Consider the following 12,266-nt stretch of genomic DNA (forward strand, 5'->3'; position numbering starts at 1 on the left):
CTGACATACCCAGGGGTCTGTCCTGAGGGTTTTGACCTGGCCAAGATGCTGTGTGTAGAGGAGGAACAGGCAGTGGCCAGAAAGCCTGTCTGGAGGGACGTTGCTCACACCTGAGAGGGCGGGTGGGGGTGAGTTGTGTTCTGGGAGCAAAGAGCAATAACACCCCCCTTCTCCCCGCAAGCACACGGGAGACGTCTGTCTTCCCAAGAGACAGCTGGGGGTAGGTGGCCACATCCCGGATGGTGCCTGTGTGTGACCATCACACGCGCTCTGAGCCCTCCGGGGTTCAGTGGGCAGGCAGGTGACAGGGTGCCTGGCTGATTCCCGGGGAGGCTGTGGGCCCTCAGGCCGCCGCTGTTCTGTGTCAGTGCTAGGCTTGGCCTGGGATGCCCCAGAGAATAGGACAGATGGAGCAGGGGTGGGCATTTAGGGAGCAGTAACAGAAAGAGTTGATGTGGATGGAGGGAGGTCACGAGGGGAAAGCGCCCAGTGTGGCATCGCGTGCACCAGCGCTGCCCTGGGAGATGCCTTTAGCTGGGCCCAGGGAAGGAGCAGGTGTGTGGGGCAGGAACTACCTGCGGAGGGAGTGGTGTTAGGTTGTCGGCCCCCAGGTCAGGGAGGAGCTGACAGAGACCCTGTGGGGAGCATGGAGGGCGCTGAGGACTTAGTCCGAAGTGACCCTGGTGAGGGTGGACACTGCTGGGCTGTGGGTTCCGCTGAGGGAGGTTGGCATCCCCTGGGAAGGCTCCAGGCCGGGAGGGACTCTGTCGCCTTCTGGCGGACAGGGAGGGAAGTGTGAACGGCAGCAATCCCAGGCCAGGCTGCATGTTTTATTCTACGTGGATCTGCACACTTCACACGAGGTCACACATATGTTGTGTTACAGCTCCATCACCTTCCAGCCCCGTGAGTCCCAGTCTCTGTGGCTCTACGTTCACTGTTCTCCCTCTTTCACAATCAGATATCCCAAACGCAGATTTTTGTCACCTTCTGTGAGTTTGTGTTTGTGTGCAGTAGGCGGCACTGTGTATACCCTGGGGGCAGTGATGTCTGGGGCTGAGCACTGCACTTGGGCTTGGGAGCAGAAGAGGGAGCAGCAGGGTGGGAAGATCAATGTCAGGGGGGCAGGGACATCATTTTCATTTTCTCCCAGGGACCAGAACCCACGATTTTGACTCCAGGGCACAGTACCACACCCTGCTGGTGTCCCTGGATGTCATGATGCTCATAGTGTCATGTTGCCTTGGCATTCATTTTTTAAGGTGTAAATTTATTTGTCTCAAATCAGAGGCAGGGCTTGGTCACCATGGCAGTTTTCAATACTGTATCTGGTTCAGGTGGCTCCACTTTGTGGCCAGAGATAAAATCTTAGAGGCATCTCTCCTGCTTGGTGTGCTGGGCTCCCCTCTCTCCAGCTGCTTTCTTTAAACTGATAATTCTGACATTCGCCCTAACATTTAAAGTGACCACCTCTCAGTCACAGCGTGAGCTCCTGGTCCCAGTGTTTGCTGCTTGCTTTGAACACATCCATTAAAGCTCCCTGCTGGAAATCTGTCAGATAACACCCTGGACTTAATAAAGCCATTGGCTTACCAGTCTCTTCTCTCCTCCCTGCCTGGGCTCACTGAACTCTGTGTCTATGGTCTCCAGGTGTGCCGAGTGCTCCCTAGTGTCTGTAAGTAGTAAAAATACTGACATTTTCACTTTGTGGTTGTATCATTGTAGCCTCACATGCCATCCAGAGGCTGACATTGAGGCTGCCCTATGGGACCTGTGCAGGTTGAGCCTCTGCTGGAGCTCTTGTTTTGGGGCCTCTGGTACTCCTGGGGACAGGAGCTTCCAGGCAACTTGATTGAAAAACTCATGCCTTTCATTGAAACACTGGGTCAGATGATGTATTCATGGGCTTCAGCTGCCATAACAAATGCCTTAGCCTGGGTGAATTAAATAACAGAAATCTATTTTTCACAGTTCTGTGAATAATGTGCTATTCTAACCACTTTAAGATGCACAATCAAGTGAAATTAACCACTTACACAGTGTTAAATTACCATCACCAGTATTTTTCCTAGAAAATTTTTATCATTTTAAACTGAAACTTTGTATCTTTCAAACAAAAACTCCCTGTATGTTCCACCCTAGACTTTGATCATCTCTACTCTGTCTCTATGAATTTGCCTATTCTTGATGTTTCATATAAATGGAATTATACAATGATGTTATTTTGTTTCTGACATATTTCACTTAGCATAATGTTTCCCAAGTCCATGCATGTTCCAGCGGGTGTCAGAGCTTCATTCCTCTTTATGGCAGATTATCATTCTGTTGTATGTGTCACCATATTTATTTATTCATGCATTGATGAGCACTTGGATTGTTTTCATATTTAATCTTTTGTGAATAATGCTGCAATCAACACTATCATGCAAGTACCTGTTTGAGTCCTGGATTTAATTCTTTGGGTATATACCTAGGAATGGATGTTGTTTCACATCAGAATTCTATGATTAGCTTTTTGAGGAACAGCAAAACTGTTTCTCCTAGAGGCTGTACCTTTTTATATTCTCACCAGCAATATATGAGGATTCCAAATTCTACATAATACTGCTACTTGTTATTTAACATTTTAAAAGAATGGTAACCAGTTTTGTAGGTGTGATGTGGTGTCTCATTGCAGCTTTGACTTTGTATTTTCCTAATGACTAATGATGTTGAGTATCTTTTCATGTCCTTCTTGACTCTTTGTATATCTTCTTTGAAGAAATGTCTATTTGAGTCTTTTGCCCATTTATAAATTGGATGGTTTGTCCTTTCTTTATTGAGTTGTAGCTAGTTCTTTATATTATCTGAACATGAAAACTGACTATATGTGGTTTGCAAATATTTTCTCTCATTCTGTGTCTATTAATTACTTTCTTGATAATTTCCTTTGATGTACAAAAGGCTCACATCTTGATAAAGCCCACTATATCTTGTTTTTCTTCTTTCTCATGCTTTTGTATCATATCTAAGAATCCATTGCACATTTGAGGTCATCAATATTTACCTCTATGTCTATTTTGAGATGTTTTTATGGTTATAGGTCTTATATTTAACTCACTGATCAATTTTTTAGAGAATTGTTTGATACGGTGTGAGGTAGAGTTATCTAAATTCACTGTTTTGCATGTGGTTATCTAGTTGTTTCTGCACTATCATTAGAAAGGAGAATTGTTCCTCCATTAAGTTGTCTTGACAATCTCTTCAAAGACTAATTGACCATAAGTGTGAGGGTTTGTTTCTAGACTCTCAATTCTATCCCATTTGTCTTTATGTCCATTCTTTTGACAGCAGCTTGTTTTAATAATTGTACTCCTTTGTGAGATTTCAAATAAGAAAGTTCAAGTCCTACAATTTATTTTGGCAAGATTCTTTTGGCTATTCAGGGATCCTTTTTTGAAAGGTGGGGAGGCGAATGTTTCACCATTGGGAAAGCCTTTTCTGTCTTCTCCATGGGGAAATTTGGGAGAGCCTTTTAAAAAACTTAATCTAAGTAGGTAAACTGTCACCACTTTATTTGCTGAAGTGCTATGTTAAAGTGTGCCTTGCCTCTTGTGGAACAATTGTGAGACCCTGGAAGCACTTGCCCATGTGGTGAGAGACAGTTCCACGATGAGGGGCAGAGAGGACATTGTTTTGGGATACAATGTTGTTGGGGGAGTTGTATACATCTCTACTTCTTTATGTCTCTGTGCAGTGGGTGTAGGGAGCAGCCCCACAGGGTCGGTGGGTTTTTCTCCCCATGTGCAGAGATGAGAGATTGTAGAAACAAAGACACAAGACAAAGAGATAAAAGAAAAGACAAGTGGGCCCGGGGGACCACTACCACCAAGACGCGGAGACTGGTAGTGGCCCCAAATGCCAGGCTGCGCTGATATTTATTGGATACAAGATAAAGGGGCAGGATAAGGAGTGTGAGCCATCTCCAATTATAGGTAAGGTCACGTGGGTCACATGTCCACTGGACAGGGGGCCCTTCCCTGCCTGGCAGCCGAAGCAGAGAGAGAGAGGAGAAAGAGAGAGCTTACAGCATTATTTCTGCTTATTACAGACTTTTAGTACTTTCACTAATTTGCTACTGCTAAGTAAACGGCAGAGCCAAGTGTACAGGATGGAACATGAAGGCGGACTAGGAGCGTGACCACTGAAGCACAGCATCATAGGGAGACGGTGAGGCCTCTGGATAACTGCGGGTGGACATGAGTAATGTCAGGCCCTCCACAAGAGGTGGAGGGGTAGAGTCTTCTCTAAACTCCCCCAGGGAAAGTGAGACTCCCTTTCCCAGTCTGCTAAGTAGTGAGTGTGTTTCCTTGACACTGAGGCTACCACTAGACCAAGATCTGCTTGGCAACAGGCATCTTCCCAGATTCTGGCATTACCGCTATACCAAGGAGCCCTCTAGTGCCCCTGTCTGGGCATAACACAAGGCTCGCACTCTTGTTTTCTGGTCACTTCTCACTGTGTCTCCTCAGCTCCTATCTCTGTATGGCCTGGCTTTTCCTAGGTTACGATTACAGAGCGATGATTACTATAATGTTGGAATAAAGAGTAATTCCTACCAACTAATGATTAATGATATTCATGTATAATCATATCTAAGATCTGTATCTGGTAAAACTATTCTTCTTTTATATTTTATGATACTGGAACAGCTCATGCCCTGAGTCTCTTGCCTCGGCACCTGGGTGGCTTGCCGCCCACAAGTGGGCATCTCCATTGGACACAGTAGGTTTTGAAATCCTTGTTTATCCTCTGGGGTCTGGGTCTTGGCTTACCTGTTAGCTGCAGCTGAAAGAGGGGTCTGCTAAGGCAATGCCACCTGTGGGGAGAAGAAGGGTTCAGCAGAGTGAAAGCAGCTGGGGCTCAGAAAAGCCAGGAAAGTCTGACTCTTAGAAACTGTGGGTCAGCAGATGGGTGTCCTCACGGGTACATGGGTGATGCCGGTAGCCACTGCAGTGGACTAGAAGAAGGTAAGGGATGCTGGGTATCCCATGTTCTGTCTCAGCTCTGCAGCTGAAGATTTGGGCCCTGGGCTGGTACGGCCCTGCAGCAGGGGAAGGTACACAGGAATGGCTGCATATCAGGACCAAGTCCATGTCATCTTCTTAGGCATTGTTACCACAGATGGAGGATTCTGTTCAGAGACCTGGCCTGGACACATGGGAGGGCCCACCCCATTCTTTTAAAATTATTTTAAGAGAACAGTATTAGCAAATGTGGTACATGATTTATTCTGCTAGAATCAGTATTACTGTCACGTTTTACAATGTATCTCTTAGGAAATCGTGAGAGCCATCCACACAATGTGCATTTAAAGGGGACTCTACTATAATTTCAGCTTTCCTACTCTTTATAGAAACCATCTTCTCTTCAAACACACAGGCAATATCTCTGTGTTCATTTCTATTGGGAGCCCTGTATGCAAGGTGGAGAGAGCCACATTTCCCCGTGAGATGTTATGTAAAAGTTTGAGGTTGAGATGACATATCTGACACTCTGTTATTACCCTCAGAAGCTACTACATGTGAAATTCTAATGACTGCATTATGCTGCCAAATGAAAGAGGCAGGCATGAGCAAGGACAGTTAAGAGGGGTGAGAGCCTCATCATGATGGGGAGTCTTATTCTGACATCTTGGGGAGAACTGTCCACAGTGTGAAGTCATCAACTTGTTGTCCTGGTTTAGAGTTTGAGCATCTGTTGTTATGCTGTCCAACATTTTGGTGAGTTCTGAGTGGCTCACGCTTCAGGTACAAGGGTTTTCCCATGAAATTTACATTGAGTTGTCCACCTCCCGCTTATAGGGCTTCTGGAACAGAGTGGGTCTTGGTCTTAGTGATTCCATGGGAGAAAATGGAATTGGAGGAACTAGTAGAATTCAGGGTAATGTCCAGTCTACAGGTGAATAATAAAAACACAGAAACAATGAACAGAGCTGCAATCTCATAACCGGTATACTACAGTTTTTATTTTCCACATAATTTTTCTCTCTATGGGCATCTCTAGTTTTACCAATGATAATTTCAGTAGAATAAGTTTGTTTGCAAAATAAGTTGAGTTTCTTCAAACATAGTCTGATTCTTTACATAAGTGCAGCAAGAGTAGCAATGGGCCAGGTAGGCTCTCTTTTAAAATTTTCTTTGCTCTAAGTTTTTATAAGGAATCTCAGATTAGACTTTTACAAACCTCTTGTGAATAGGAAGCCAAACCAAGGCTGACTTCAGACTTTGCCTGCAGTTCATATTGGTTCATTCTAACTATATTCTTAAATATAACTTCCCAGTCAAAGCCTTGGTAATATAACCAATGATTTCAAATATGTCCTGTTAAAAATAGAGCAGATTGTTACTGTACTTGTGCAAATATGTGTATTACCATAAACATATCAACACTCATGAATAGTTGCCCAATTCTGGGGCAGTCAGCTAGACAGCAAAAGTAAGTGTTTCAATTATTGTTCCCAGAAGTATAGTTTATTGAACTGCTATAAGCTATAGATAGATTAAAAAGATTCCATGAATCTAGAAAATAAAACATTTAAAGAATCAGCAAATTTTCAAATAAAAATCTTAAAAACATTATCCTCATTATGATCAATTATTTCAATGAAATCAATGTTTTTCCTGCTTGATAGGCTTAGAATTTTCTGAAGATATCAGCCTGTTTGTTAAAGGTTTGTAAGTTCTTAGACAGTCCAGTGGTATAATCTGAAAGTTATCAGAAACTTGTATTAAAGACTACTTGTCAGCATCTTTTCCGTAAATCTCCTTGAAAAGGAAGCAATTTGGGACTGTAGCTGATTGGAAATGCTTTGAGGAAGAATAAAAACAACGTGTGTGAATGACAAAGATTTTAAATGACTATGGTTAAAACTCTGATGAGAATTCATTATGATAACACAGCTCACATAAAAAGTTAGTTACTTCTGTAGTATATGACATTATGGCTGATAACATAATTAATTTCTAGGAATCTCATACAATTTCTGGAACAATCATAATCAGTAACATATCCATAAATATAACATAGAGAAGGTTTGGCATCCTTTACCACCTATGATTTGAAAATGCTTTTCAGATAACTTTACATGTCAGATAAAGTGGCTTTTCCATGTAGCTTGTGTTTCTCAACAGGATTACTGAGTTCTTGGTGGAGGACATTAATGAATAGGGCCAAGAAAGTATAGGCTCATGTATGCTGAAAAATTTCCCTAGATAATTCCAATACTCCCAGCTAACAATGATTAATTTATGTCTAAGTTTTACCTATTAGAACAGCTGTTCTTTATCCTGGTTACACATTAGTAGCATCTGGGAAGACTTAAAAATTACCAATGCCTGAGTCTCACTTTAGACCATTAAATTGGATCCTATGGGTGGGGCTTGGACATCCATTTAAAAAAACGTTTTCCGGTGATTCCAATGTGTAGCTGTATTTCCCCTCAGATTTCTCTGATTTCTTGTGGCATTCACTTTTTTCTATTTTGGTATTATAATTATTTTTTGGGTCTTATCATCTATCTTAGGCTTTATGTTCCTTGGGGTAGAAACCTTGCCTTCTTCATTTCTGTATCTTTCACGAACATATGAGTTGGTCATCAGGAAAATGTTCTTAATCACATTTAGGTTGTGTTCTGTGTCTCAGGTTTTCACATTAATGCTTGAGTTATTGTTCTCTGGTAGGTCAGAGGTTGCTTTTGATGAAGGGTATGGGTAAGCCCATAATGCAGATGGTAGATGGGAGATCACCCTGTTTTTAGCCATAGCATTGGAACTAAGCATTCTATGTGTATATCAGGTGGAGGGGAAGGGATGTGTAGAAAGATAGATTTAGTTAGAATGGGGAATTACTCTAGGGAATAGAGGTAATGGAAGCAATAAAAATTAGTAAAGAGAAGAAATGTGAACTTATCAAATAGGCAAGAGTAGATCCCTGAAGATTTTTGAATAGGTGAGTTAACTAGAATTTAGGAAGGTAATAAGGCAGTCATACACAAGGAAGGTTTCAAAGACTGGAGATGAGTCAAGCAATACCTCTAGCAGTTGTTGAGGTTGTGGGAATGGAGAGAATGACACAAGTGAGAGATGTTACAAAAAAAGGATCAAGAGGGTTTTATAAGGTATTGCATCTGGGAAACAAATGAGCAGAGGCTGAGGATCATCATTTGTAGGAGACAGTGGGGTACAGGGAGCATGAAGAACAGGGGAGAAGAGACCTGCAGGAATGAGTGCTGAGAAGCAGGAGTTTAGTGGGAGGAGGAGGAGATCCAGTCCCAGATATGGGCAAAGAAGTCCTTTCTCTCTCCCAAGCATGGCAGTCAGCACTGCAGGAAACAGGACAAAAGGAAAGGCCATCATACCTGCCAGTCTTCCTGAAATAAACTACACCAGGGCTGCTAGATCAGAGCCACACTGGCCAGTGCTCCAGTCATGATGCTGACAGTGGCTCTACCTGAAAGGCCAGGAGAACTTCCTTGTACTGAAGTATCTGTCATGGAAAGAAAAGAAGAGAAGGAATAAAGGTGATGTTATTTTACAGTGTGGTACCTTAGGAACCATCACTAAGTATGAAGTAGTTTCTATTTGTCCCTTCGGGGATTACATTGATTTTGGGGGACGGTTGCTGGTAGATGCTTAGCCAACTATATTCTTGCAGCTTTTTTCTCTCTCAATGTGTTTCTAGGTTAGTGATCAGTCTTCTGTCAATTTCATCCTGATCATGCTGCACTCAGATATTTTTGAAGGCTTTATGATGTGAGAAAGGCTGACTGCTATTTTCTGTGTCATTAGAACTTTCTACCCTTTCATGGTTGCATCTTTTTCTCAGTGTGTCAGTTGTGGTAGGCATGAAATAGACTCTGTCAGGTCTCCATGGCAGCTTGTGTTTCTGAAGAGGATTACTGAGTTCTTGGTAGAGCCCATTAATGAATAGGGCCGAGAAAGTATAGGCTTATGTATGTTGAAAAATTTCCCTAGGTAATTCCAGCACTCCCAGCTAATGATTGATTAATTAATAATCAATTGAGTTGATTGACAGAAGGCCCAGATCAGTGCATCCCCAACTGACAACCTACTTTACATAGAGTCCTCACTTTCCTGAAGCTCCCAGCAGGGAAATGAAAGCAAGCCCACTTCTATGAGACTCCATTTTATTCTCCTGGGTGACTGGTGGGAAGACTCCCCATCAGTCTTCTCATGCTCTGTTTGAACTGTAGCTAAATCTTTCTCTTTCTCCTTCACAGGAATCAGATTTGCATAGTGGTCCCAAAGCTCCTCAGACTTTTTTCATGCCTGCCCCACTTTCCCTCCCAGGCATTTTTCCCAATACATTATCCTGCATGTCTAATCTCATCTTGGATGCATCTCAGTGGGCATAAACTAACATACCAGGCTTGAATTTTTTGCACTTAGCTTTTTTCTGTCTCTCCCACATGTAGCCAGTAACCATGTCCTAGTGTTTTATGTGTTACCTCTTTTTTCACGTGTATAGAAAAAAATGTATATTTCCGTATACTTATTTATACATAATATATATAATAAAATATGTAATATAAAATGTATAATAATGTAAAACATATACATGTTTTCTATATATGTGTATGGAAAAAGAGGTAACACATGAAAAACCAGGACACTTACATATAATAAAATTGACATATGTTATATATGTATGTAGTGTCTGGTAGTCTTACCCTCTCTACAAATACACAATTTTTGTCACTGCCCCTTCCTTCCTTCCCATGCAGAGCTCCCATGGCCAAATCTCCCTATTTCTCCAAGTTTGTGTCACTCACTGTCCTCTGTGCTGTGGCCCATGTGCTGTGTCCACAGCCTCCTAGTGTTTTATGTGTTCTCTTTTTCTATATATATATGGAAAAAGCATACACATATTTCTCTCTATATATTTATATACAATATATAATAATCTCAAAATACAGAATATATAACAATTTAAAATATATGCATATTTCCATATCTATGAAAAAAGGTAACACATAAACACTAGGCCATTTATATATAAAATCCACATATGTAATATAAATGCCAATTTTTTCATATATAAATAAGTATATACAAGATACACTTAACATATATAAGGTGAATTTGGAATGCCCTGACCTGGGCCCTCTGTCAGTCAAGTCCCTGCCATGGAGGCCATTCATGGCTGCCACAACTGAGACACTGGGAGAAAGATGCATCTATGAAAAGGTGAAAAGTTCTAAAGTCATAGAAAATAGCAATCAGCCTTTCTCACATCCCAAAACCTTCAAAAATATCTGAGTTCAGCATGTCCAAGATGGAATTAAAAACTCCAATCTTGAAAAGGAAAAAGGTAGCTGGAGGACTCACACTTTCAGATTTCAGCATCCACTGCAAAGCTACAGTAATCAATACAGTGTGGTACTGGCATAAAGGAGGACATAGAAAGAATGACATAGAATAGAGAACCCAGAAAGAAAGCTTGCATGTATGGGCAAATGATTTTTGTCAAAAGTGCCAAGACCATTCCATGGGGAAAGGACAGTCTTTTTAACAAGTGATACTGGGAAAGCTGGCTATCCACGGACAAGTATGAGTTGAACCTTTACCTCACACCGTGTACAAAAAAATGAACCCATAATGGATCAAAGACCTAAATGGAAGAGTGAAGACTACCAGACTCTTAGAAGAAAACATAAGGAAAAAGCTTCATGATATTGAATTTCAGAATGATTTATTAGTTATGACTACAAAAGCATAGGCAACAAAAAAGGGATTAACTGGACTTCATGAAAATTATAAACATTTATATGTCAAAGGCCATTATAAAGAATGTAAAAAGGCAAACTATGACATAGGGAAAATATCTGAAAATCATATATCTGATAAGGGATTAATTTCCAGAATACATGAAGAACACTACAAATCAAAAACAGCAAAAACACAAAAGCCCAATTAAAAAATGGACAAAGGACTAAAATAGAGATTTTATTAAAGAAGATATACAAATGGCCAACGAGTACATGCAAGCATTCTCAATATTACTAATATTTAGAGATATGCAAAGCAAAACCACGGTGATACACGACCTCACACACATTAGGATGGCTTTGATAAAAACAACATGAACAACGACATCACAAAACAAGTGTTTTCAAGTACGTGGAAAAATTGAAGCTCTTTGTGTATTGCTGATGGGAATGGGAAATGTTATAGCCACTGTGGAAAAAGTGGCATGGCACGGCCGGCTCATGCCTGTAATCTCAGCACTTTGGGAGCCGAGATGGGTGGATCTCTTGAGGTCAGGAGTTTGAGAACAGCCCGGCAGGCATGGTGAAACCCCATCTCTACTAAAAATGCAAAAATTAGCTGGGTATCGTGGCATGCGCCTGTAATCCCAGCTACTCAGGATGCTGAGGCATGAGAATCACTTGAACCTGGGATATGGAGGTTGCAGTGAGCCAAGATTGCACCATTGCACTCCAGTCTGGGTGACAGAGCAAGACCCTGTCTCAACATCAACAACAGAAAAGAAAACGGTATGTCAGTTTCTTAAAAATATTAAAGCATTACCACTTAAACCAGCAATTCTACTTCTGGACATACAGCCAAAAGTATTGAAAAATATTTGAACAGATATTTGTACACTGATGTTCACAGCAGCATCACTCACAATAGCCAATGGGTGGAAACAACCGAGAAGTCTATTGAAAGATAAGTGGATGAACAAAAACGTATATCCATACTTTGGAATGTTCTTCAATCTTAGCAAGGGATAAAATTTTGACACATGGTGCAAGATGGATGAACCTTGAAGTCATTATGCGAAGTGAAATAAGCCAGACACAAAAGGATAATTATTATATACTTCCATTTATGTAAGATAGTTAGAATAGTCAGTTACATAGAGACAGAAATTAGAATGGTGATTACCAGGGGTTAAGGGGAGAAGGAATGAGAGTTATCATTTATTGGGTTCAGAGGTTTAGTATAGTGGGATAAAAAAAGCTCTGGAAATGGATAGTGTTGATAGTAACACAACACTAAATTGCACGCTTAGAAACAGTTAACAGTAAGTCTCAGATGTATAGTGTCTGGTACTCTTACCCTCTCTATAAATACACACTTTTTGTCACTGTTCCTTCCCTGCCATAGAGAGTTTCTGTGAGTTAATCTCCCTATTTCTCCAAGTGTGCATCACTCACAGTCTTCTGTGCTGTGTTCCAGGAGCTGTGTCCACAGACTCAG

The sequence above is a fragment of the Gorilla gorilla genome, chromosome 20 (assembly GCF_029281585.2).
Source record: "Gorilla gorilla gorilla isolate KB3781 chromosome 20, NHGRI_mGorGor1-v2.1_pri, whole genome shotgun sequence".
Taxonomy (NCBI): domain Eukaryota; kingdom Metazoa; phylum Chordata; class Mammalia; order Primates; family Hominidae; genus Gorilla; species Gorilla gorilla.